The 25,499-nt window shown below is 46.6% G+C and overlaps 1 protein-coding gene across 1 annotated transcript in view; it reads right to left on the bottom strand.

Annotated features, from left to right (window-relative positions):
- The window catches only part of SLC2A9 (solute carrier family 2 member 9), a 177,059-nt gene that overhangs the window by 135,574 nt on the left and 15,986 nt on the right, over positions 1 to 25,499 (bottom strand). Inside the window, exon 3 of the mRNA XM_010357592.2 lies at positions 6,079 to 6,203. The gene's annotated coding sequence lies outside the window, so the exon portion shown is untranslated. The remainder of the gene's footprint in view (positions 1 to 6,078; positions 6,204 to 25,499) is intronic.

Genomic DNA, 25,499 nt, shown 5'->3' with positions numbered 1-25,499 from the left:
TAAAATACTGTACAAATTAGCATCATTAGCACCTATTACTACCATCCAATTTTTCACCAGGTTGTGAGGGCATCAAAAATGTCTTTCTTGCCTCAGTTTTCCAGTGTCTCTAGTATAGTTCCCAACACACTTTAGGCACCAATCAATGTGCTTCAAGTTGAGCTGAGTTCACTCCAGCTGCTAGCATTCAGGAAGGACTTCCCCGAAAATCAGTGAAGGGAACGCACACCCCAATTTACAAACTGGGAATCTCATTCATTGCCTCTTAGCCCAGGATACTGTTTCTGGTTTACCACTCAAAACAAACATGCTTAAGAAGCAAAGAGATGGAAATTATTTGTCACAACATAGACCAGATGATGCTTGAACTTTTATCCAAAACACATATATTGGGAGCATATGGCCTCATGGAGTAATTGGCTGGCCACCAAACAATTTAGTCTATTATTCTTCCCAAGCAGGGCAATAGAGGGAAAACTGTGCTACACTGGACTCAAGTCCCACAGCCCTGGTTTTCTCACAGGGGAATCTCGATCAAGTCACTTCATCTCTTTTACTCTCAGCTCACTTATTTGCAAAATACAGTGATGACTATCTCTGTTGTAATGAGAATAAAATGACTGCATGTAAGGCACCGGGCTCACGTGTGGTCACTTGATAACACTTCAAAAACTGTTCTTTATCCTGATGCTGCTTCCCCCACAAGGGGATAATAATCATTATCTCACAAAACATAGTAAGGAAATGAGGGAGCTGTAGCACAGAGGCAGTGTCGTCAGTGGCGGAGGCGTGGAGCTAACTTCTCTGCCTCTTCTGTAAAGCTAGGGTGGCAGTAGCATCTCCTTCACATGGTGCTATGCACCTACGGAACACATGTCAAATGCCCTGCAGAGTGCGCAGCTTAGATTCAGCTGTCAATAAATGGTGACGAATTGTTCTTATTTGTTCATTGTGAGATGACATGGAAGGGGAGATACTAGTGGCTAAAGCAGCAGTGAACGAGGAGGTGGGCTGCGTGAAAAGTCTGCCATTGGGTGACCAGCTCACCCAGGTTTGCCTAGTACCACCCAGAAACCCCCTCAGTCCTGGACAAACCAGGATGGTTGGTCATCCTAGGCCCATGATGCTGTACCAAGCATCCCTACCTGTGAGCAGCCTCTTCTGACCTCTGAGCCCATTTTCTGCCACTCTCCTCCCCAGGAGTCCTGGATGTGGAGTTCACTGAACACTCCAGGCTCATTCTGATCATAGGATGTTGGCTTCTGCTCTTCTGTTTGTCTGGAACTCTCTGTTTTCAGAGCTCCACAGCTTCTTAACCTTCCAGTCTCCATTCAGTGTCACCTCTTATAGTGAGTTGCATGGTGTCCTTCCAAAAGATATGCTGAGGCTCTAATCCTGTTACTTGTGAATGTAGCCTTATTTGGAAATAGGGTTTTTGCAGATGTAATCAAGTTAAGATGAGGTCATACTGGAGTAGGATGGCCCCTAAATTCAATACTTTTCATTCTTATAAGAAGGCCACGTGAAGACACAGGCACAGACATGGGAGAAGGCCATGTGATGAGGAGACAGAGACTAGACTGATGCAACAACTAGCCAGGGAATGCCAGGATTTCTGGCCACCACCTGAAGGTAGAAGAGAGGCCTGGAACAGATTGTCCACAGAAGCCCTCAAAAGCAATTCATCCTGCTGATCTTGGACTTCTCCTAAAGTAGCAGACGTGGGCTTGTCCACTAGCGAGCTCCTAATTCAGAAGACGTGACCTTGCGCCCCTGGGCATGTAGACAGCACTGGGAAGGCCATGGCAGGGACATGTCCAGTGCAATCTTCCACAAACACAAAGTAGCAATACAGTCTCCTATTTTAACTTTATTATGTACATGAATTTTGCTTCCAACACCATTTGGTATCATGTTTGTATTGATGTAAAAAATAATATGTTTTTTTTCCTCTAAACCTTCTAGATGAAGAACACTCCAGAAAGATGCCCTGTTGTCCTACTATGGTTCCAAACACTCCGGGAGACCCTGGCTGGATCAGCAAGTCTTAGAGCCTTCTATCATCTCAAAATCCTTCAGGTTTATCATTTGGCTTTAAATTCTCTCTCTTTTTTTTTTTTTTTTTTTTGAGATGGGGTTTCACTCTTGTTGCCCAGGCTGGAGTGCAATGGCGCGATCTCAGCTTACCACAATTTCCACCTCCCAGGTTCAAGTGATTCTCCTGCCTAAGCCTCCCAAGTAGCTGGGATTACAGGCATGCACCACCACGCCCAGCTAATTTTTGTATTTTTAGTAGAGACGGGGTTTCTCCATGTGGGTCAGCTGGTCTCGAACTCCCACCCTCAGGTGATCCTCCCGCCTTGGTGTCCCAAAGTGCTGGGATTACAGGCGTGAGCCACCGCGCCTGGCCCGGCTTTAAATTCTTTATTACAAACAGATCAGCCAGTTCAGGTAATGGCAGCAATATTCCTTTCCTTCTGACCAATTGTCTCACCTTAAGTGCCCTCGAGTTCCTCTCTGCTTTGAGAGGGTTGATGAGAATACATGACATGAAGTCTCCAAGTCCTGGCGTGACTCCAACAGGCCACGTGCCGCAAGTCAGAAAGACCCAGGTTTTTTCTTTCCTCTTTGTTCTTCTTTCTTTCCTCCTTGTTCTTCTTTCTTTCCTCCTTGTTCTTCTTCCTTGCTTGCTTCTTTTTGAAAAGCTCATAGGAAAAAGGGTCTAAAACACATTTGTTCTATCTCTGTGGTTTTGTAAAAGGGCCATCTTGGAATGCAGCTTATTTTTAGTTAAGGAAATTCAGAGATCAATTAGTTATATGTTCGAAGGGTCAACTCCCCAGATTAGTCAAAGCAACAAGAAAGGGGATAATGGATAAAATATAAAACTGCCAAATTGAGAGAATCTCACTTGCCTCCACTAGGAAAGGACTTCCCAGGTGATCCACTGCAACCTCATTCAGCCTTTCTCCAAAGTAGTCTGGGCCTTTGAAACCCAAATCCTAGATCTGTACTTTATTAATTAAGAAAACAAATGACAACAACAATGACAACAATACCATTAGCATTCCTGGAGTGGGGCACTAAGTGCCTGGAACTACACTAAATACTTCACATACATAGTAGATCATTTTATTTATTTATTTTATTTACTTATTTTTGAGACAGAGTTTTGCTCTTGTTGCCCAGACTGGAGTGCAATGGGCGATCTCGGCTCACTGCAACCTCCACCTCCTGGGTTCAAGTGGTTCTCCCACCTCAGCCTCCCGAGTAGCTGGGATTACAGGTATGTGCCACCATGCCCAGCTAGTTTTGCATTTTCAGTAGAGACAGGGTTTCTCCACATTGGTCAGGCTACTCTCAAACTCCTGACCTCAGGTGATCCACCCACCTCGGCCTCCCAAAGTGCTGGGATTACAGGTGTAAGCCACCACGCCTGGCCCATTTAATTTTCACATCACTCAACAAGGGATGCCTTACTACTAAGTTGCCATGCCAGGTGGGAAAGAGGCCAAGACTGTGAGGTTAATGGTTGCTGCGGTGGTCCCTGATTTGTATCCTCTCCCTGGATCCACATCCTTGGGGAGTCAGTCCTCTCTGACATTCATTCTGCACCTGTCCATGGGACTTGCTTGGGCCAAAGGGACATCAAGGGACATCAGCAAATGTGCATGCAAAGTCCTTACACATTGGGACTTTCTCCTTTGGCTGCTGTTGGCAGCCCACGAACTTTATGCGAGGCAACCCAGGCCCCCCTGGCCCAGGGTGGGAAGCCAAGAAATGAGCTGGCCCACTGACAGCCCTTGAGACCAGGCCACCTGCTAACACCCAAACACAGGCGTGAGACCATCCCAGGTCATCCAGTCACTGACCTACCTGAAGCCATCACAGACACATGAGAAGGCCCAACGGAGATTGGCAGAGCTGGCCCAGAGCAGAACAGCCCAGCCCACCCACAGAAGTGAAAGCACAGTAAAATGGTTATTATTTCAAGCCACTACATGTTGTTTTTTGTTTTGTTTCATTTTGTTTTGTTTTTAAGAGACAGGGTTTCGCTCTGTTGCCAAGGTTAAAATGCAGTGGTGCCATCATGGCTTAAGTTTTCAGGTTTTTAAATGCAGCAAACCTAACCTATACAGATAAATTAATGAAATTAATGGAAGCAAGTGAGAGCATTCAGGCAGTCTGACTCCATAGTCTTCACCCTTAACTACTTTCCTGCTCCAGCTTTCTGAGCATTAGTGCCTGCATTTGTAAAATGAACATGAAAAAACAGTCTTTGATTATAGGAGGAGATCAAAAAAGATGAAAAACATGAACACAGTTGGTCAATTACAAAACATTACATAGACACCAGCCATTATTCTTACGGATAAACTCTCAATAGCCATCTCCATTCTACTTGAATAGATGCCTATTGAATAGAAGGCATCTATTCAAGTAGAATAGATTAATGAATAGACAAGTGATCAAGGAGTCATTTCATCTTGAGTTTGGACTATCAGAGAGTCCTAGATTATTCCCCTCCAGCAGGGCAACAAAGGTAAGTGAAGCCTCCTCTTCCCAACCTTACTTCCAGGCCCCCACTCTCCTGCCCACCTCTCCCTGAGACATTTTTGTTGTTCATCTTACTCAGCTGAACGACCCGGTACCCTCAGCTTTTAAGACATCGACAAGGAAGGGAATTAGCCTTTAAGAAGCTCATGCTAGGTTCCAGGCAGTATATACGTGTGTGTGTGTTGGGGTGTGTGTGTGTGTGTGAGAGGGAGAGGGAGAGAGAGAGAGAGAGAGAGAGAGAGAGAGAGAGAGAGAGAGAGAGAGAGAGAGAGAGAGTTTCCGTTCAGCCTTATTATAGCCTTTCAAAGAAGGTATTATTACCTCCATTTTCCAAATGGGAAAACCAAGGCTCAGAGCCATTAAGTAACTTGCACAAATCAGAAATTGGCAAGCAGCAGAGCTGAGATCCAAACTCAGGGATTTCTAATCCTAAGGCTTGCAATCTTTCCACAAATGCCTAAAAGTGACACTTTATGGATTCGCCTATTTAGAAAGAGAGTACAATTTGTCTGACAATACATCTTGTCTCCTACTCTCACTCCTGCAGCCAGGATCTGTCCCCTTCTCCCCAGCTCCCCACCCAGCCCAGTCCCTTCCCCTGAACAGTTGGCTCCTCTGATTCCACTCCTGGCTTCCCCTCACACTTCCTTATTGGAACAAACCAGTCCATGTCACATTCCTCTCAACCCTCCCTGCACACTTGGCACAGGCCCACAGTCCTCGCCGTGGCCTACAAGGTCTTGTGTGATCTGGCTGCAGCTCTTCTTTGGCCTCATCAGCACCCACGCATCTCCTTGCTCTTTCTCAGACGTGCCATGCCTCCTTCCGCCTCTGAGACGTCATACACTTCTCTCTGCTGGGAACGGTTCTCACACTTGGCTCCTCTGGTCTCTGCTCATATTTCCTCCTCTGAGTAGTCTTCCCTGATTGGCCTTTCTAAAACAGCCCTCACCACCCTCCTGCCCTGCTTTGTTTTCTTCCTAGGACCTGCTACTATCTACCTTATGTATCTGTCTGCCCACTAGAACGTAAGCTCCATTCTGTCCCTGTCCAGGGACAGGGTCTTGTTAATCATTGTGTCTCCATCCTACAGTGTGCCAGCCCTTGCAGGTGCTCCACAAATGCTTAGTGAGTAAACAAAACAACGAATGAGTCAGAGGCCCAGAGAAGAAACACCATCCTCACAAAAGCCCCCTGAAAACCATAAATAACCTTGGAATATGAACATTATGATGAAGGTGACCAAGCGGAAGGCATGACATGCTGAAGACCATCCAGGTCTTTGGGCGTAGACTGGGGACCCTGCCCAGCATTCCTCAATTAGGGGCTAGAGCATCATGAATGGGATGGTTCATCCCATAGGACTGTCCCACTTTATGCAGAGTTCCAGCATCCTTGGTCCCTGCCAACTCAATACCAGCAGAGAGCCCCAGTCATGTGACAGCCCCAAACACCTCTCACATTTTGGGACACCCCCAAGGAGTATGTTACTGTTCCTTCCCCATCATGGTGAACTCTCACCTCCATCTATGCCCGTGATGAAGCGTCCCAGGATGAGCATTTCAAAGGCTCCTGCCTGGAGTGAGCAGGCCATCAGCAATGCAGCAGAAATTGCAAACCCATTATTAGCCAGCAAAGTGTGCTTCCTGGAAAGAAAGGAGAGATTTGATGAAGACATCTCACCATGAGGCATGTCACTGAACTGTCCATCCCAGGAGCAGGAGCCAGGCCCTTCCGAAGGGTGAGGAGAGTAACACTCAGGCACAGTGCGGGGAGCACTGGCCTTGCCACCTCTGGCTGTGTGACGTTGAGCAAGGCACTTCATCCCCCTGGGTTCAGCCCTAGGGTCTACTAGGTCACTTCCAAAGGCACCATCAGCCTTGACATCTATAAATTCCCTGTGGTAGTATTTTATTGCATTAATTCTAGGACTATCATTTAACATTTCTGAAGTCAATGGTCATCTTACAATTCACGAGTCAGGGTCCAGGCAGGAAAATGGAAACCACTCGAGGTACTTTAATGGAGAGAACTTAACATAGGGAATTGGTTAAGCAGATATTGGAGAACTGAGATGTCAAAAAGGAAGACCTCTAAGGAAGGGATGTTTCCCATGTGGTGCTGACACCTCAGGGGCCTGGCGGAGGGCCCCGAAGACCTCTGAGAGTGGGCACTGTCCACTGGACTGTTTCCTCTGAGGAGCAATACGATTCTGGTTCTGGAAATGGACAAAAGTTGGAAGCTGGAATCAATTGCCAACGTGATCACTGGGACTGGCAGGAAATTCAGAAAAATATGAAAAAGCAAGTCTCTTCTCTCTCCTCTAGTGACCCTACTGGCAAAGGACAAATGGGGGTGCAGGTCCCAGCCCCAGCATCAGAGGGAGAGCGAACCCAGAAGGGTAAGTGTGGAGCTGGGAGACAACAGCTTGACAAGCAGCATAGCGTTCTACAACTTTAGTTGGCTCCTTCCCTCCCTCCCTCCCTCTCTTCCTTATTTCCTTTCCTTTCCAGTGACTCACAAAATAACAATACTCCTTAGACCCAATGGCATCTTAGATTTGATGAACTACAGTACTAAGTGCATGACTGGACTAATCCTCTCAAAGAAGATCAGGGAAGTTTCCATGGCAATAATTATTATTAATAGCTCTGTGTCAGGACTGCCATCACTGTTTTATAAACACATGCCTAAGACCGCATGGCTCAAACACCCGACTTGTTTGGAAGCCTGGGGACCTGGATTCCTGCACCAGCACTAATCCTTCAGGAGCTAGGAGACTTTGAACTTCATTGCTCTGTGTTTTCTTTTCCTCACTTTTGCAAAATGATCCTAAAAGCCCACATTTATTGAACTCTTGCTATAGGATAGACCCTGTTTTAAGTACTTTCCATGCGTAGTTCATTTAATCCTTAAAATGACCCAAAGAGATAGGTACTCTTATAATCTTTATTTTATAAACAAGTTAACTAGGTTGCTGGCAAGCTAGAAACTTGTTTTATTTTTAATTTTTATTTTTGAGACAGAGTCTCGCTCTACCGCCCAGGCTGGAGTGCATTGGCGCAATCTCTGCTCACTGCAGCTTTCACTTCCCGGGTTCAAGTGATTCTCCTGCCTCAGCTTCCCGAGTAGTTGGGATTACAGGCATGCACCACCACACCCAGCTAATTTTTGTATTTTTAGTAGAGACGGGGTTTCACCATGTTGGCCAGGATGGTCTCGAACTCCAATCTGCCTGCCTCAGGTGATCTGCCCGCCTCAGCCTCCCAAAGTGCTGGGATTACAGGCGTGAACCACCGTGTCCAGCCTACAAACTTGTTTTAGGTCATATAGTCAGTGAGTCAAGGAGTTGGGGAAACATTTTAGCCCTTTACAGCTTATTTTTTTCCTATAGACTCAATGAGTTAACAGATATTAAATTGTTTTGTAAATTGTGGGAAGCTAGGAACTTGATGGGGGCCTTTTTAAAATTACTTTTAGGAGTTACATCTCTTGACTTCTAGTCCAGAGCCCTATCTACTCTTTCTGATTTGTTTCAAACTTTCCACTAATTTTTATTCTCTTTCTAGATCTTCCTAGAGAATTCCATGGTCAATGACTTTTGTAGCTCAATGACGATAGTACAAAGCTTGTTCACTGCAGTAGCCGGTGGTTGAGACAACCCAAGTGTCCATGAATAAAGGACTATTTAAATAAATTATGATACATCATATGGTGGGACATGATGCAGACATTAAAACAGAGGCAGCTTTCCATATTCTGATATGGAAAGATCTCCAAGATATATGAAGTACAAAGAGCAAGGTATAGAACTTTTTGTAAAATATGCAACAATTTATATAAAAAAGTGTCTGTGTATGTGCATCTCTGTGTGTCTCTGTGTGTATAGATTAGACACAAACCTTGGAAAAGACATACAAAAAACTGGTAACACCAGTTGCCTCCAAGGAGGGGAACAGAATGGCTGGAGGACAGAAATGGAAAGGAAATCCTTCACTTTATATTCATTTGATCCCTTTGGAAGTTCAGCCACAGGAATGTATTAATTATTCAAAAAGAAATATAATTTTGCTTTTAAAAAATTCATTTAAATGGACCTCATGGTAAAAAATAGAAACTCATTGACTTGGCAGACACTTAAAACCTCCATTCAAGATGCAGGTCCCTGATTCTGTGAGGAAGGTCACAAGCTCTGGGTGCAATCAAGATGAGCCTGAAGATATTCTTTTCTGTTGGTGGAACCTCCACACACAGCGGCCACACACGACACTGCTCAGAGTTCCTGGCTCTCCCTGCGGGCCTCTAAGGAACCTCCAGTTTCCTTATGGAGAAAGTGGGGCAGTGGATGAGAGGAGGGGTGGGAGATAAGGCTTTGGAGTGGGGAACCTGGGCTGAAAGCATGTGCTCCAGCTCAGTCAGCAAACAGTGAGTGTCAGATACTGGTATTCTGCTGGGAAAGGGAGTCATTCCTGTTCTCACCTCATGGACTTTACAGTCTAATTAGGAACACAGGCATCAAATACATTGTCCCACAAAAGCTTATTAAAAAGCAATCCTGACTTGCAGAAGTAAAGGCATCGAGGCTATGGGCGTGTACACCTGGGACCTGTGTGTCTCTTACCTGCTTGTTCTCTAGTATCTGCTCTGTTTCAAAGGGAACTACTCTCCCTGAATCCCCTGCCTTCTGGCTTCATAGGAGGAATTCTTGGTAGGATTTGCCACTCTTGGTAGGGTTCTGGCTTCCTGGAGGCTGGGGTGTTGATCAAGGAGAGGCCTTCATGGAGGGCTGGGACGGAGAGAAGCAAGCTGCCCCACTCCCACCCTCTGTGACCATCGCAGGTGCAGCTCCTCTGTGGCTCCAGCCTTCTCTCTGTGATCCCTGCCCCCTGCCCCCTCCACCACGTGACCCTAGCTTTGGGCCCCAGAAATGCTGCCTCTCTCTCTTTGACCTTCCATTCAAGGGCAGAAGCATCCTGACTGCAAAAAACTTTTTTTTTTTTTTTAATTTCTCAGGACACGCCAAAATATTCTCTCTGTAGCTCCCATCTATGGGTCTGTGGGTCTCGGTTCTACCCGTTGAGGCCTCACAGGGCAAATCTTCATAGGTGTAGGTTCTGGGGCAAGAAAAGCTTGTGATAAGACCATCGAGATAGGTCAGGCAGGAGAGGAATGCAGCGGCCGGATTCTGAGGGTTCTTGGAGGTTGGGCAAAATGATGTGTTCATTAATCTGTAGACAGCGAGAATAAAGGGCTGGCGAGAAATCAGAACTCGACCCCCAAATCCCGTACACCTTCTCCACTGCCCTGCGACAGGCAAATTGGACATTGGATACTCAGATAATATTACTGATGATCTTAAGAGTAATGTGAGCCCCTCTGAGGCACCCTCAAGCCTGACTGCTTACTAGATTCACTAAACTAAACACTTACAAATACCTAGATTCTCAGACCCACCCCTTAAGACTTGCGCTCCCTAGGACAGACTCAGTGTGAGACCTCCAGAATAGTGCAAGAAAGCTGATAGCTGTTACAGAGGCTGTCTCCTTTAATCTTAGACACCCGTATCTATCAATGTTAATGATCAATTCACAGAGTGGGTGGCAAAGGCTGTTGTCAGCTGAGGACGATCTCCTCCAGCCACCCCAAACTCACCTGCCCACCTGCGCCTGGGTGAGCTCTCCCTGCTCTGATCCAGGGCATCCCAGTCTCCTCCTGCATTGGATTTCACCTCCTCCTTCCCAGGCAGCCTCCACCCCAGTAAAGAATTCCTTCCAGCCAGGTGAAGTGGCTCACACCTGCAAATCCCAGTGCTTTGAGAGAGCAAGGTGGGAGGGTCGCTTGACCCAGGAGTTTGAGACCAGCCTGGGCAACATAGTGAGACCTTGTCTCTACAAAAAAACAAAAGAAAAGAAAAAGAAAAATTATCTGGATGTGGTGAAGCACACCTGTAATCCCAGCTACTTGGGAGGCTGAGGTGGGAGGATTGCTTGAGCCTGGGAGGTCAAGACAGCAGTGAGCCATGATTGCACCACTGCACTCCAGCCTAGGTGACAGAATGAGATCCTGTCTCAAAAGAAAAAAAAAATTCTTCCCTCTCGACTCATTCACCCCTGCACAAACACATCTCAGTACACATCTCTGTACTGTCTCTCCTGGCCCTCATCCTCACAGCTACTGGCCCTTGCCTCTGCTCCTCTCCAACTGAGACTATGTGGCCCCAGCTGTGTCCTGTCCTCACCCCCATGTGAATTAGTTGTTCCCACCACTCCATTGAGACTGCCCTGCTGAAGGCCATCAACATCCGCCTTGACAAATCCAGCGGCCAATTCTGCCTTTCCTTGTACAGCCTCTCAGCAGCATGTGATATGTGGGCCACTCCCTCTCTGTTGAAACCTGGTCTTCTCTGGACATCTGCAGCCCCACTCTCCCCTGTTTTCCCCCTCCCAGCCTCTCCTTCTGTGTTTAGGCTGATTTGTCCTCACCCCTCAACCCTGGGGTGTCCCAGAGCTCCAGCCCATCTCTCCAGTCACATTTCCCTCTATATGCCCTCCCTGGGTGGTTTCATCCAGTCGCTTTGTCTCAGATGATGACAATTCCCACCTATGTCCCTGACCTGGACTCTCCTCTCAACTCCAGACTCACATATTTAACTGCCTCCTGGAATTCCCACTTGGAGGCCTAGGAGGTTTCTCAAAACAAGCATGTCCAAAACAGAACTCTTGGATCCCCACTACTAACCAGCCCCTGCCACGTGCACCAAACTCTTCTTTCCACAGCTCTCCCATCTGAGTAAATGAAGCCTCTGTCTTCTAAGTGGCTTAGGCCAAAAGTCTGGGAACAACCCATATCCAATCCATCACTGAATGCTAGCTGCACTACTTCGAAAATAGATCCCCAATCAAACCACTTCTCCCATCTCCAGTCCCCCAGTGTGGCTGTGATCCAGCCACCACCAGCTCATTCATTACCAGTCACACCGCTCTTGCCAACTCCAAACTCATCAGCCTTTTCACCGCCCCCTGGGTGCACAAGGCTGGCTCCCGACTCATGGCCCTTGTCCCTGCCATCCCCTCTTCTCGTGACATCACTGTCTTATCTCACCAGGGTTTTAGCTCACATGTCACCTCCTGACACTCTGTCTGATGGCTGCTCCCAACTGCAGAGCCCCTTTCCCTCAATCCTGTCACTCCATCTTCTCGGTTGCTCCTGGACTGCAGGGGGCAAGTGTGAAAGCAGGGGGACCAGCTGGGGAGCTACCATAACAGCTTAGTCAACCACTGGTAATGATTTGGACCAGGCTGGGAGCAGTGGGTGTAGTAATAAGTGGTCAGATCCTAGCACATTTTGAAGACTGAGTTGGTGGGATTTGCTGATGGACTGGACAGAGGTGGAGAGGCATAGAGGAGCCAAGGATGCCTCCAAAGGCTTTGGTCTGAACCCTTGCTTTGGATATGATGGTGTATTTTGTGCTAATGTTAAAATTGCATGAAAGGTTGTGAGAATGTTAAAATTACATGAAAGTCTGACTTGAAACATGTGCAAATGGGACTGCACACTCTCTGGGAAAGTTTATCATATTAATATATTCCTTCCCAAAATAACCCTCAGTCTGACAGCATTGCAGTGAGGATGGAAATGTGTGCAAATCCTTTGCAAAGCTGACTCACTGGGCTTCAGAGCAGGACTTTAATCATTGTTTCCATTTGTTTCCTGTGGATGAACAGCAACAGAAACAAGGGAGATCAATTCTGAAAGCAGAACTCCAGTGCTCCCAGAACTCCACCTGGGATGCCTGATTCATTGTTTTTAGTTTCTCCAATGGTGTAGAATCTTCCCAGTGAAACCCAAAAAGTCATCAGCTCTCAAGGGGAAAAAGAGACCAAATACAAGGAAGAATGGTAGGGTGATGAGGAGATTGGAGGGCATGTCCCTTGAAAAGTGTCAAAGGGGCTGGAGACATTTAGCCTGGACAAGAGAAGGCCAGAGAAAGCATGAGAGCCACTTTCCTCCATGCCATGCTTTAACTTGGTGCAGAGCACCAGGACGGATTAGGGGAAGACACAGGGAATTCTACTTCAGTTTGAATTTGGAAAGTGCTTTTCATTAAGCCCTAGTAGACCAGAGAACCTATGGAAATAATGGCTTTCTCCACAGACCCTTCCAATAAATCTTCAGCCTTACTGGGCCTATAAGCCAAGATCATGACTTGTTTCCACATCCCTCACCCTCCTCGTGTCCATCCATTCCTGCGTACCCAGCTTGAATTCCTTGGCTCATCCCTTTAAACATTTATATGCCCATCCACCCCCTTTCATTACATATGCCTGGCAAAAACTCAGCTGGTTAAATCTCTGTCTACCGGGCATCTACAAAGCTCAGGTAGGCTGTAGAAAAATATATGACTGTGTTGTCCTGTCTCACCTGAAATTCATGACCACCAACCTCAGGAAGCTTTAAGGCTCCCCTGCACTGAGTCTACATATTCCCAGTCCATCCAGCACCCTTCTCTCCTAGACGACTATTTCATATGTTTTCTCTCTCTCTTTAAATCCCCTATTTATCATTCTCAGCTGATGACCATGCTTTCTTTTTCACTGAGAATACAGAGGCAATCCCAAGAGACCCTTCCCACATGCCCTCTGCTTGCATTTCTGCACCTGCATCTGTGCCCAGACACCTGCCTTCCCTTGTTTTCCAACCCTGGTGCAAACCATGTCCTCTCTCACCTGGGCTATTGCAAAGTTCTCCCAACCAGGCTCTGAGATCACCTGATAACAGCACACCCTTTCAAATGCAAGTCAGATCAGTTCTTAAAAAGTTCCAGTGACTTCCCATTTTGCTCAGAGGAAGAGTCTCAACCCTGGCCCGCAAAGTCCTCAGGATCTGACTCCAAATATCCCATGTAGCTTCCTATGATTGTCTCTACACTGACCTCCACTCTCATCTTCAAAGAAGCGGAGCCTCCTCTTCCTGCCCCTGGGCCTTTGCACCTGCTGCCTTCTCTGCTTGGAGAGCTATTTCCCAGGGTTGAGCATGGCTCACTCCCTTGCTTCCTTCAGTGCTCCCTGCACAAGTCACCATTTTAGAGAATCTTTTGAACAAAGTGGTGAGCTCTTCGCCCTCCCCAGTATCTTCTGACCTCTTTGGGCTGCTCTATTTTCTGCATTGGTACTTGTCACAGGCCAAATGGCACAGTCCACATACTTGTCACTTGGCTGTGCTCCCTGCTTGGCTGTGTGCTTCAGGAGGACAGGGACTTTGGCAGCTTTGCTCATGCCTGAGTACTTGGCATATAGAAAGCACTCAACAGATACGTGGTGAGTAAATAAATGGATGAGGGAACGGAAAGCGTGCAAGCATACAAGGATGCTCAGATGCAAGCAAGGATGGCCACATTGGGGAGTTGTGGTAGAAAAATTCAAGCATCGAGCATTCTCCACCCATCCTTCCATTTATCCAACCAACGTCTACTGCTTGCCTGCTGCGCACAAGCTGCTGTGTTGGGAGCTAGGGGCCATAAATACACATGGTTCTTATGTCGAAGAGCTCCCTTATCAGGGAAGAGACAGGAACATAACGAGTACAACCCAAAATGCCAAGTGATGTAACACAGGGAACCGAAAGTCCTGTGTGAGCTCAGAGAAGGCCAGTATTTGGTTCTGGTAGATGTGTGCTAGGCAGTGGGGGACGGGGGTGAAGATTTCTTATGATTTCTATCCCTGCTTTCCAGGCTCATGCATCTGTAATACCAAAGGGGTTGTGTCCATAATAAAACAAATCGGTGATGCAGGGACAGCTTGTACCATTGAAGCCTCATGTTTTGGACGTGTTGATGCTTTGTTTTACACTCTGGAACCCTGCCTTCCCGAAGTCTTCTGGTCTTATCTATCATGCTCAGGCTTTCTCCTTATGTCCCATGATGAACCCAAGTTTCCTTCTTCCACAGTTCTTGCCATTCTCACTATGCTAGTCAAGTCTTCTAAGGCTGGGAGAAGCAGGGTTGAGGATCAGGTTTCCCGGCTGGCTGGTATCTACTTATCCCCTCAGGGATTTCCCCAGCTCAATGAATGCTGGCTTCTAAAGGCTCAGGGTTGACTCTTCTCCAGAAGATTGACATTGGCTCCGAAGGTGGATCTCCCTCTCCCAGGATTGCCTGCAGCGAGTGACAGATGAGTGGTAGGGGCGGGTGTAGCCCCCTTACTTCAAGTTGGTTGACTCTGTGTTGTGATTACGCCCCAGAGTTCCCCCAGATGAGGCTAAACTTGACCGGGGAGTGCAGCCTTGCCTGGCTCCTTCCCCTGTTGCTTTCTGCTTTCCTCACCTTAAAGATTACTCCTGAAGAGCCCTGCCTCCACAAGCCATGTGCGCATCCCAACCCGTCTCAGGCTCTGCTTCTGGGCAATTGACTTTCTGAGACAATTCCAGCCTGAAAGTCATGGACTGAACTGTGTTCCTGTCCCCTGGTTGAGAACCCTTGAATGCATGTAACCTCGCTCAGGCCAAGGAGATTCATGTCTGGGACTTTAATTACAATGATTGGAAGGAGAATTTCCACCAAACTGGGGCCACCTTGCACCTCCACAGGAGAGACTGCCTGACAATGAAACCAACACAAAGCAAGCTAAGTTCAGAGGTGGAGAAAGAGACAGATTTGGATGTTTTTAAGGCTCGCCTGTTAAAGCCCTAACCCCTAATGTGACTGCATTTGGGGACAGGGCCTTTAAAGAGGCAATTAAGCTAAAATGAGGTCATAAGGAAGCTGCCCTAATGTGGGATGACTGGTGTCCTTGTAAGAAGAGGAAGGGACACCAGGGATGCACACACACAGGGAGCACACAGCGAGAAAGCAGCCATCTGCAAGCCAAGCAGAGAGGCCTCGGGAGGAAAACACCTGCCGACACTTTGATCTTGGCCTTCCAGCCTCCAGAACTGTGAGAAAATGAATGTCTATTGTTGAAGCCACTCCATCTGTGTATTCTGACACGGCAGCCTGGGCTAACCAATGCAGGCTTGCCACATGCACTGCAGGCTCCTCCAGCAGGCACCTAGAGAAACACAGTTATTTTCTACTACTATAAAATAAAGATGCCTTTTAGAGGGTTGAAGTAGAAAAAGATGAGGGGAAAAATAGTCCTTGAGAACCTGCTGTTTCCCTGGAGTGATGTTTGGGATGCCTGTTATTGGTGCTTGCCCAACCTCTATCCTTCCTCTGGGAGGAGTTCCTCGAATTTCCACCAAGAAACCTTCCTGCCTGTCTCCACCTAACCATGGCTTCAGGAAACAGAGGGAAGTGGATGGATTTAAGATATATTTTGAGAGTAGAATAGGCAGGACTTCCTGGGTGATTGGCTCCAGGTTTGAGAACAGAGGGTGCTGCAGAAAGTGAAAGAAGAACACAGAAGACTCCCAGGTTCCAGACGTAAGCAAATGGTCTGATGGAAGGAAATGAGGTGAGGAGGGGAGACACCCTCTGCTTGCGAGGTATTTATCTTCTTTCTGTTTTCTCTTTCTTTCTGGCTTCACAACTGTCTTACTGATAGCATGGAGTGAGGATAGAATATATTATCAACAGCTACAGCTATTTATATTGATGATGAAGTTTCCAGACCTCAATGCGCAAGATACTGATCCACATCATGCACTGACTCATTCAACAAACATGTGCTGAGTACTGGGCCCTGAGCTAGACACAGAGATACACGGAACATAACCCTGGATCTCAAAGATCTTCCATCCACTGGAGCTGATAATGCATTGTGTCATTTAAGGATGCTCTTGGCTGCAAGTAACAGGAAACCTCATCTCAAAATAGCTGAACAATGAGGACACTTACAGAAATGCAAATTTACAGGAGTGGTGAGCTTCAAGGATGGCCAATCTGGTGGCTCAGAATGGCCAAGAATCCAGGTGCCACCTGGTTGCTTCACTCTGCTTTCCATAGTTTTGACCTCATCCTATGACAGCATGTGCTCACAATTGTAGGATGGCTCCTGGTAGCAGTTTCGGCCACATGATTTTCTATTCATGCATGGCTGGAGAGAGTAACCTTGGCCTCTCATAGATCTCTTGGTGCTAAGAGGAACTTTCCCAGAAGCTTCTAACAAACTTCTCTTTATGTCCTACTGGGCATAGTTGGGGCACAGATCCCTTACTAAACCAGTGTGGAATGGGACCCATCAGGCTGTACCTCTGCCCCTGAATTCCTTTCCTTTATCTGCTCCTCCCTACCTGAGTGAATGGGACCACCATTCTCCAGTTGTTCAGCCAAAAACCACGAAGTCATTCTTAACTCTTGCCCTTGATCCAATCTCTTCAACTAATCCACCCTCACTCATCCCTGACTGTTAGGGTTGAATTGTATCTAACCCTACAGCTCCAGATTTATATACTAAAGTCCTAACTCCCCGTACCTCAGAATGGGTCCTTATTTGAAATAGGGTCATTGCACGTATAATTAATTAAGATGAAGTCATACTGGAGTAAGGCCCACCCTACTCCACTATGACTGGTATCCTTTATAGAAAGAGGACACAAAGACAGACACTGGTACACAGTGAATTTTGTTCCCCTCCAAACTTCATATGTTGAAGTCCTAACCCCTAGTACCTCAGAATGTGACCTTATTTGGAGAGTGTTTACAAAGCAAATAACATTAAAATGAGGTCATTAGAGTGGGCCCTAATCCAACGTGACTGGTACCCTGATAAAAAGGGGAAATGTGGAGATAGACAGGCACAGGAGGAAGATGATGTAAAGAGGCATGGGGAGAAGATGGCCATCTGTGAGCCAGAGAGGGGGGCTGGCACTAAGCCTTCCTTCAAAGCCCTCAGAAGGAACCCACTCTGCCAACACCTTGATCTTGGACTTCTGGCCTCTAGAACTATGGAATAACACATTTCTGTTCTTTCAGTCACTCAGTCCGTGGTACTTTGTTACAGCAGCTCTAGAAAACTAATATATTGCCTGGCTTCAAAAAGGCTTCTCACCACTTCCACCATTCCACCACTCAACTGGTCCAAACTGCCATCCCCTCACTGGGGCTACCAGGACACTGATTCCTGAGCCCTCATTAGGGTGCTACCAGCAGCCTTCAGAATGACCACTGTGTTCTCTCTCAGTGGCTGGACATTTACCTGACATTGACCACTTAGTCAATGTCAAGGCTTTATGTCCTCTATTAGACATTTATCTGCCTTTTACGCTCCCTAGCATCAGAAGCCCTCTTCCCAACTGGAAGACTTTGCTGCCTTAGAATCTTGAGTGAGAAACAGAGGACACATCACTACAGAAGCTAAACATGCCAAACATTCACTCTCCCAGCATCCCCTGCAGCTGGAAGTGGACATGTGACACCAGACACCAGAACTTTGACCAAGGTGCTAGTGGGGCTAAGACATGGGGCTGAGAAGGGTTCTCCAGCAGCAGAGGGAGCTCTGGTGGGATTGGGTTTGGGGGCAGCAATGTCCTGTGCCAGCGGTGCAGTCAACAGCAGTGGTGGCTGCAGAGAAGCCCATAGGACCAGCTCTGGAAATGATTTAGGGTAGTATCTCCAGCTACAGAGCTTCCAAGCCAGGCTCTCCAGCCCTCCCACTGACTCTGTGAGCTACCCACTCTTTTCAACAATTTTTTGGCTTTAATCAGATTAAGTTGATGTTGTTCCTTACAACTATGGAAATACAGAAACTCTAGCAAAGCACATAAATAATCTCACTTCACCCTCATGACAGCCCTAGTGGTAAAAGCCCTCATATACAAACAAGGGGCCTGAGAGTTATATAACCTGCCCACGGTCACAGCTTATATGCGCTGGAGAGGCTTTTGTGCTGGAGCTACCAAACTTCAGGGCACAAATGCAACTGCTCCACAAACTGAACTCCTGAACTTATGATTAAGATGTGAAAGTTAAGCAGATAAACCTAATGGTGTATTTATTGATTTAAGAGTAAATATTGGCTGGGCGCAGTGGCTCATACCTGTAATTCCAGCACTTTGGGAGGCCAAGGCGGGCAGATCCCCTGAGGTTAGGAGTTTGAGACCAGCCTGGACCAACATGGTAAAACCCCATCTCTACTAAAAATACAAAAATTAGCTGGGTATGGTGGCACACATCTGTAGTCCCAGCTACTCAGGAGGCTGAGGCTGGGGAATTGCTTGAACCCTGGAGGCAGAGGTTGCAGGGAGCCAAGATTGCGCCACTGAACTCCAGCCTGGGTGACTGAGCGAGACTCCATCTAAAAAAAAAAAAAAAAAGTAAATATCAACTATATCAACTAAGCCTTTGCTATGGACTGGATACTCTGTCAGACCCCAGCGAATACAGCAGCAACTACTCCTAAGGAGTACAGAATCTAATGGGAGAAACAGTGATGATTGCTAAGCGCAAGGATTAGAGGGGCCATAGCAAGACAGGGGGTAGAGGCTGCCCTAAGAACTACTGCAAGTACCTACAGAGTAAAGACCCTTCAGAGAAGCTGGCATACGTAATGAGTATCCAGGACTTCACAGACACCCCTCCTGCCACCTGATGAACAGGAGACCTCTGCATGTGCAAGGTCATTCTTGCACATGAACTTGCTCCCTATGGCACTCTTAGACTAATTCAAGCAATTGCAGCTGTCTTGCAAGGAGTCTGGCTAATACCCACCCTGGAAGGCCTCAGTAATGACTGGTTTCCTGGAAATAATGTAAGGAAACGAACAGGATGCTGATTGGGAGGAAATTTTCTCTTTTCCTTTGTGTTGGCACTGCACTCAGGAGCCTGGTGGGAAAAGAAAGGGTTTTCAGCTCACCCACTGCCAAGCATTGCTTTGGGAGTCTGCGGAAGTTTCTTACTGTGACATTGAGAAATGGCTGACAGAAGACTCTACAGACTCTGGAGGGACTGGGAGATTTGCCATGTAGCCTGGGTCCCCTGCAGGAACACTTTTCTCAAATGTTCCCCGAAAGCTGTTTGTAAGCCAATGCTTTTGGCAACTGAATGTTTGTCTTCCAGGTCTGAATTCAGCAATAGCCCAAGTGAAAGGCCTTGTTACCACAAGGCTGAAGCCGTGATGAAGTTTGCTTAGAGAATTCACTGCACAAACATTCCCCAAGCTTGAGATTTGTGAACCTCCCATATGTGAACACATGACTGGTGATGCATGATACAGAATGGGTGCTTAAATAAGAATTTGTTTTGAGTTTCTGCTGTGTGGCAGTAACCATATAATAATAAAACAGGTAACCCACACATCATAGTTACAATATGCAGTGTACTATTCTAAGAACTGGAGGCATACTGACTTACTTCCTGGACACACTGCCAGGCCACCTTACCGAGTCCCTTGCATCTAGGTGGGGCCATATGACTACTTCTCAAGCAAGGAGTGTGAGTATAAGGGACATGTATCACCTCCACCAAGATATTTTGAGTCTGTTTGCCTGCTCCACGCTTGCTCCTGTCAGCTGGCCAGCCACAGAGGAACCAGCAGAGGACTCCAAAGTCCTAGAGAATGGTGGAACCACTTCACTTAAGGAACCTGGATCCCTGAATGGCTTCATGGAGCAGAGTGTTCCTGCTCATCTCCTTCAAATGAGGTGATATAAATGAAAACTTTCATTGTGTTAAGCCACTGAGATACAGGGGCTTGTTTATTATAGCAGCAAGTTTACCCTGCTGACATAATCAACCCAACTACAAAGCCCATGCCATCACAATTGCACTGTGACCTGAGGCTTCAAGAAGGAGGAGAGATTTAGGCCAAGTCATGAAGGCTTGGAGATATAAGCCTTTACCTAGAGCTTTCCTTTTATGTGTTGGGAGAACTTGCTCCTGTTTGAAGAAAACATTCTGCAATAAAAATTTGCTTTAAGACCACTGTGGTAGGTAACCTCGAGGCCTGCTTTGGGACATCTCACTCATTCGTATCTCACTTGGGATTCCTTGTATTACTTTTTCATTCAGCCAACAACCACGAGGCACATTCTTGTATCTTTCTGTCTGACTTCACAGGTCTGCTTCCTCACTACCAGGGGCCCAGCTTCCCATCCTGTCTTCTAGATACAAATTATGCTGTTTCTTGCCTTCAAGGAGTTCAAGATCTAGTGGAGACAGTAGCCAAGTAAACATACAATTATAACATGGAGTAAAAATGCCATGATAGTAGGAAGCCAAGAAAGGCTGTGGAATCCAAGTCAAGCAAGCAAGAAGGGCAGATGGAGTGGGCTCAGGTGGAGGATGACAGACAGAGTGAACAGAATTATTGAAGGTGCAGAAACTGGAGACCACAGGTTGCCACAGAGGAGCTGTAAAAGACACAGTGGGTTGAAAGGTGGCCCAGTAGACGGTAGGAGGCTGCCTGTACCTGGCTTTGCCTGCCAGCCTCAGGAGTCTACACAAAATTCTGTGGGCACTGGGGAGCCATTGGAGGGTTTTAGCATGGAATTGACAGCTCTAATTTGTGGTTAAGACGGTTCTTCATAGGTGCAGTGTGAAGGCCATTTCAGGGATTAGACTAGAGGCTGCTAGGCCTGTTAGGAAGCTCCTGCAATTGATATGAGATGATGAGTCTGACCAAAATTGTTATGAGTTGATGCAGAAGTACTGATGTTACGGCTAGTACTAACTAGAGCCTAAACCGCAAACAACTGAATAAGAGGCTACATGATTAAAACAAAGGAGGCTTAACAAAGAGCCAAGAGTTATGGGTTTAGCACTTGCTTGCACCACTGAGTCTTTCTGTGATCTTGGGTGATCTTCAGCAATCTGTGTGCCTCTCTGGCAGTGCTGTCAATGTTAAGGGTCCTTAGAATTGGCTTTATTCCATTCTCAGCTCTGCCACATCTTTGCTGGGTGACCTTGAGTAAGTTACTTAACCTCTCTGTGCCTCAGGTTCCTCATCTGTTTAATTGTTGCCCTCCTTAAAGAGTTATTGTGAAGATTTAATGAGAGAATGAAGATACAGCACAGAGCTGGGTCGATATGAAGTACATAATAAAAACTGGAAGTTGGGGTGGTTACTGATAGTGTTGTTGATATTACTATTTCTGTACTTGTAAAATAAGGGGACTAGACTCATTTATTTGTCAGATTCAAGAATCCATGAATCACTTACCATTATCTCCCAGGCCAGGAACCTGGGGGTCAAGCTTCTGGACATAAAATTGAACTCTGCAATTCCCAGCCAAGAAGACTGGCTTAGAGCATCTCCAAATAATAAAAGAAATTGCCAGACAATAGGAGGCAAATTATCTCATAGCCTATTTAACAATACTAATGTGTCTTACTGATTCACACAGAGCCTCTTGTGAACTCACTTGGAATTATTCTCAGGAGTGCTATAAAAGTACACGGAAGTAGAACACTTGGTGGCTGGGCCAGAGTACACACACCATTGCATAAGAGAGGAAGTCATGCCACAATGCCTTAGGGTTTTATAAAGACAGTCTGCACCACTGAACACACTGGCACAGGGAAGAATGCAGTCCAGAAGTGCTTAAAAAAGTGCCCATTGCTGAATCAGGCCCTCTGAAGTTAGGGCCACACAAGAACAAAATTCCACAATCCCAGCAGTGCTACCTAACGTCGCCTGGCTCCCCGAGGTAAGGCCTCCTGTGTAGAAAAGAGCTGGCACAGCAGGCCTGAGACTTCTCTTCCTAGAAAAATCTGCTGCAGGGTAAGCCCTGGGCTTGCATCTGAGAATCTGGATGTTGGAAGGGTTGCCACCGTTCCCAGATCTGGTAAGAGTGACTCAACGTACCTAAACTGTACAAGCAGTGTGGTTTATGCTGTCTCGGTGTGGTTTATATCTGCTTTCTTTCTGGAAATCTGGAATTTTCTGCTTGCCAAGCAGAGAGTGCCTAGATGACCACCCCCAGTAAAAACCCTGGACTCCGAGTCTCTAATGAGTTTCCTTGTTAGACAAATTTCACATGAGTTGTCACAACTTGTTGCTGTGGGGATGAAGTGCATCTCGCGAGGCTCTGCTGGAGGAATTCTTTGGAGCTTGCCCCTGGTTTCCTCTGGACTTCACCCCTGCACCTTTTGCTCTGCTGACTTAGCATTGTGTGCCATCACTGTGAGCAGTCATAGCTGTGAGTACTTCCGCATTCTTGTGCCAACGCCTGTGACTCACGCCAGGGAATTATCCTACCTGAAGGGGGTGTTCGGAGCCCTCAGTACACCTCCCTTGCCCTAAGGAAAACACTCAGCTCCCATTTTGGCTTGACTTGATCATTAGGTTTGCAGGTTTGTGGTGTTTTTTCCTCCTCCCCAAGTGATTCTCCCAGAGGAGCCTGGCTGACTCACTGGGAAAGAGGCTCCTGTGCGTCTAGACACCTGAGACGATTTTGTCCCCACAGCTAGCTTTCAGAATGAAATGAAAGAAACGATGAAAGAGGAGACATCAGTTACAAGCAACAGCCAGGCAAGTAAGGCTTTCAGAGCCTCCTGGGTTTCCCCTCATCCACCTTTGCAGTGAGGGGGCAGCCAAATGCTTGGGTTTAATTAGGAGAAACATAAAGAAAGTAAGTTTCATTGTCTGTTTGGCCCCAGGCAGAAGCAGAGAAGTGAATGCACTCCCAATATCGTTCTTATTCAATCACAATCCTGCGCCTTCCTCCTGCTGGAACATTCTTCTGAGAGGTTGCATAGCTGTGTTTACAGGGGACAGCGCATTGACGCAGACTTGAGATGATATTTTGCTCTCCTTTTTGCATATCCTCCTGTTGGCCAAAATGAAAAGGGCAAACTGTTTTCATTACCAGTCAAATCACTTCTGGTTGCTTGAGGTAGCAGGGGCCCCGTCTGCAACATCAATTCTGGAATAACTCATTTATAGAACGGGAATAAGAACCCCTAGCTTGTAGAGGAGGCCGCCAGAAGGATGAAATGAGGTGTGTGAAGTCCCGAACATGATGTCAGCATATAGCAGGTCCTCAATAAATTTCAGGGTCTTCCCCTGTGGGTCAGAAATAGGGTGCTTCTAGTTTCACTTGTCTGGTTTGTTCACACCAGCTGTGCCACTCCAACATGCCCCTCCAAGTTTCCCCACCTCCCATCTTGCTGGATCAGCTATCCCCAGCTTTCTGGCTGCAGAAACCACTGCCCCCACCGCACTAAGCTGAGCTTCCTTGAGATTTGATGGGACCGAGGTCCTTTCCCCTCAATAAAGGCATTTTTCTTGCAGAAACTTTATGAAATGAGAAAATTCTATATCAAAGAGGCAAGCTGTCCAGCTCTAATCGCTGGCACCTCCAGGGCATAGTGCAGGGGGAGTTGGCACCCACAGCCTGGGACACCTGGACACCAATGCCCCAGGCTGGAAAAGGTTCCTAGGCCCTCATCAGTCAGCAGCTGTGCTGGCTCTGATCAAACCAAACCGAACCAAACAATGACTCACAGCTCCCAATTTAAACAATGCAGCAGTGTCTCATATTAGAGAAAAATTGGAAACAGCCTCAGAGGCCCACATTAAGAGGACAGGACATCACAGGAGGCAGCTCCACACTGCTGTTCAACATCCTGGTGATGGAGGACTTTCAATAGCATAGAAAGGTGCTTACAAATAAATAGTAAGCCAAAAAAGAGAGTATTGAACAGTATATATGGATGATCCTCGGAACAAGAACGGATTCAGATGAAACATTAAAAGCGGCCTCTGGATGGAGTCTGGGTTTTGACTGTGTTCAGGCCCAAGTGTACCGGCTATGGGCAGCCTTGGGCCAGTCACTAAATCTCTCCCTTATTTGTAAAATGGGGTTATTAGCATAATATCTGCCATGTGGGACTGGTATACAAATGAGAGAGATCATCTCTCACTCACAGAAGAATGTTTGTGTGCGTAACCTCATTATCACATTTCTGTGCTTTTTTTTTTTTTCTAATGGAAGTCTGTTGCTTTTACAGTTACTGAGATAAAGTGAGACAAAAGCAAGAGGTAAAAATGAAAAGAGCGGGGGTTGAGGGGATGAAACTCTGGGATACGGAGATACCCATTTTGTAGACATAATTGCCCGTTGTTTCTGCAGTGACAAAATGCACAGGCTCCTCCTGTAATCTCAGCCCTCTTCCACCAAAGTCTTGAGCCTGCTATGCCTCCCCCTCACCCCAACCAGAACTTATGTCATTTGACACAGTCTCTGCTCAACATTCCCTCCTGCTTTCCTTGAGAACGGGTCTCAGGTCACATCAGAGGCACCTGCCACGGGACATGCTTCTTTCTCTAAGAGCGCCTGGGTTCCCAGAGCAGCCTGCTAAGATGGCATTGTGGGGTGGGATCAATTGAAAGCACAGAACTTGCTTCAGGGTTCTCTCTCTGTTGGTTCACTTGAATCTTCTTTGCTCAGGTTCTAACATCTGCCGCTAATTGGGCGGCTCTACCCTTATAGAGAGAAATGTTGATTTTGCTTTTTATTATCATTTGTTTATCTGCCTTTAGGGAAGGAGCAGAGAGAGGAAAATAATAGAATATACCATTTATGCTGGGAAATGTATGAGGAGTCAAGTTAATTGCTCTACAGAAACCCTGGGCTTGAATACTAACACCATGGGGGGATGAGCGTCTGTGTCTCCCCTCCCAAGAAGACAAAACATTGCCAACTCAAAAACCACTGGAAAGGTGCATAATTTCTTATCAAAGCCAAGCCATTCAGTATTATTTGCGTGGCTGCCAGTGCTGTTTCAACTAAGTCCTAATTTATATTGGATGGTGTGGGGCCAGTGAGTTAGACTCCTAAAGTTAAGTTCTCATTCATTCTTTCTCACCCTTTCCTTCCCTCACTCACTAATTCATTTAATAAACATTTTTTGAGTATTTTATGTTTATAACATGCATTTGTGTAATGTACATCTTATATATCCAGTAGACAATTGTATAATAAAGTTTGACTGGTTCTTAGGAGGTAGCCTGTGAATTCTTGAGACTTCTTGAGTTATTCATGGCAGACCTCTCAGAACTCCCTTG

Source organism: Rhinopithecus roxellana, chromosome 2, assembly GCF_007565055.1.
Source record: "Rhinopithecus roxellana isolate Shanxi Qingling chromosome 2, ASM756505v1, whole genome shotgun sequence".
Classification (NCBI taxonomy): domain Eukaryota; kingdom Metazoa; phylum Chordata; class Mammalia; order Primates; family Cercopithecidae; genus Rhinopithecus; species Rhinopithecus roxellana.
This window is presented reverse-complemented; position numbering and strand designations above follow the sequence as displayed.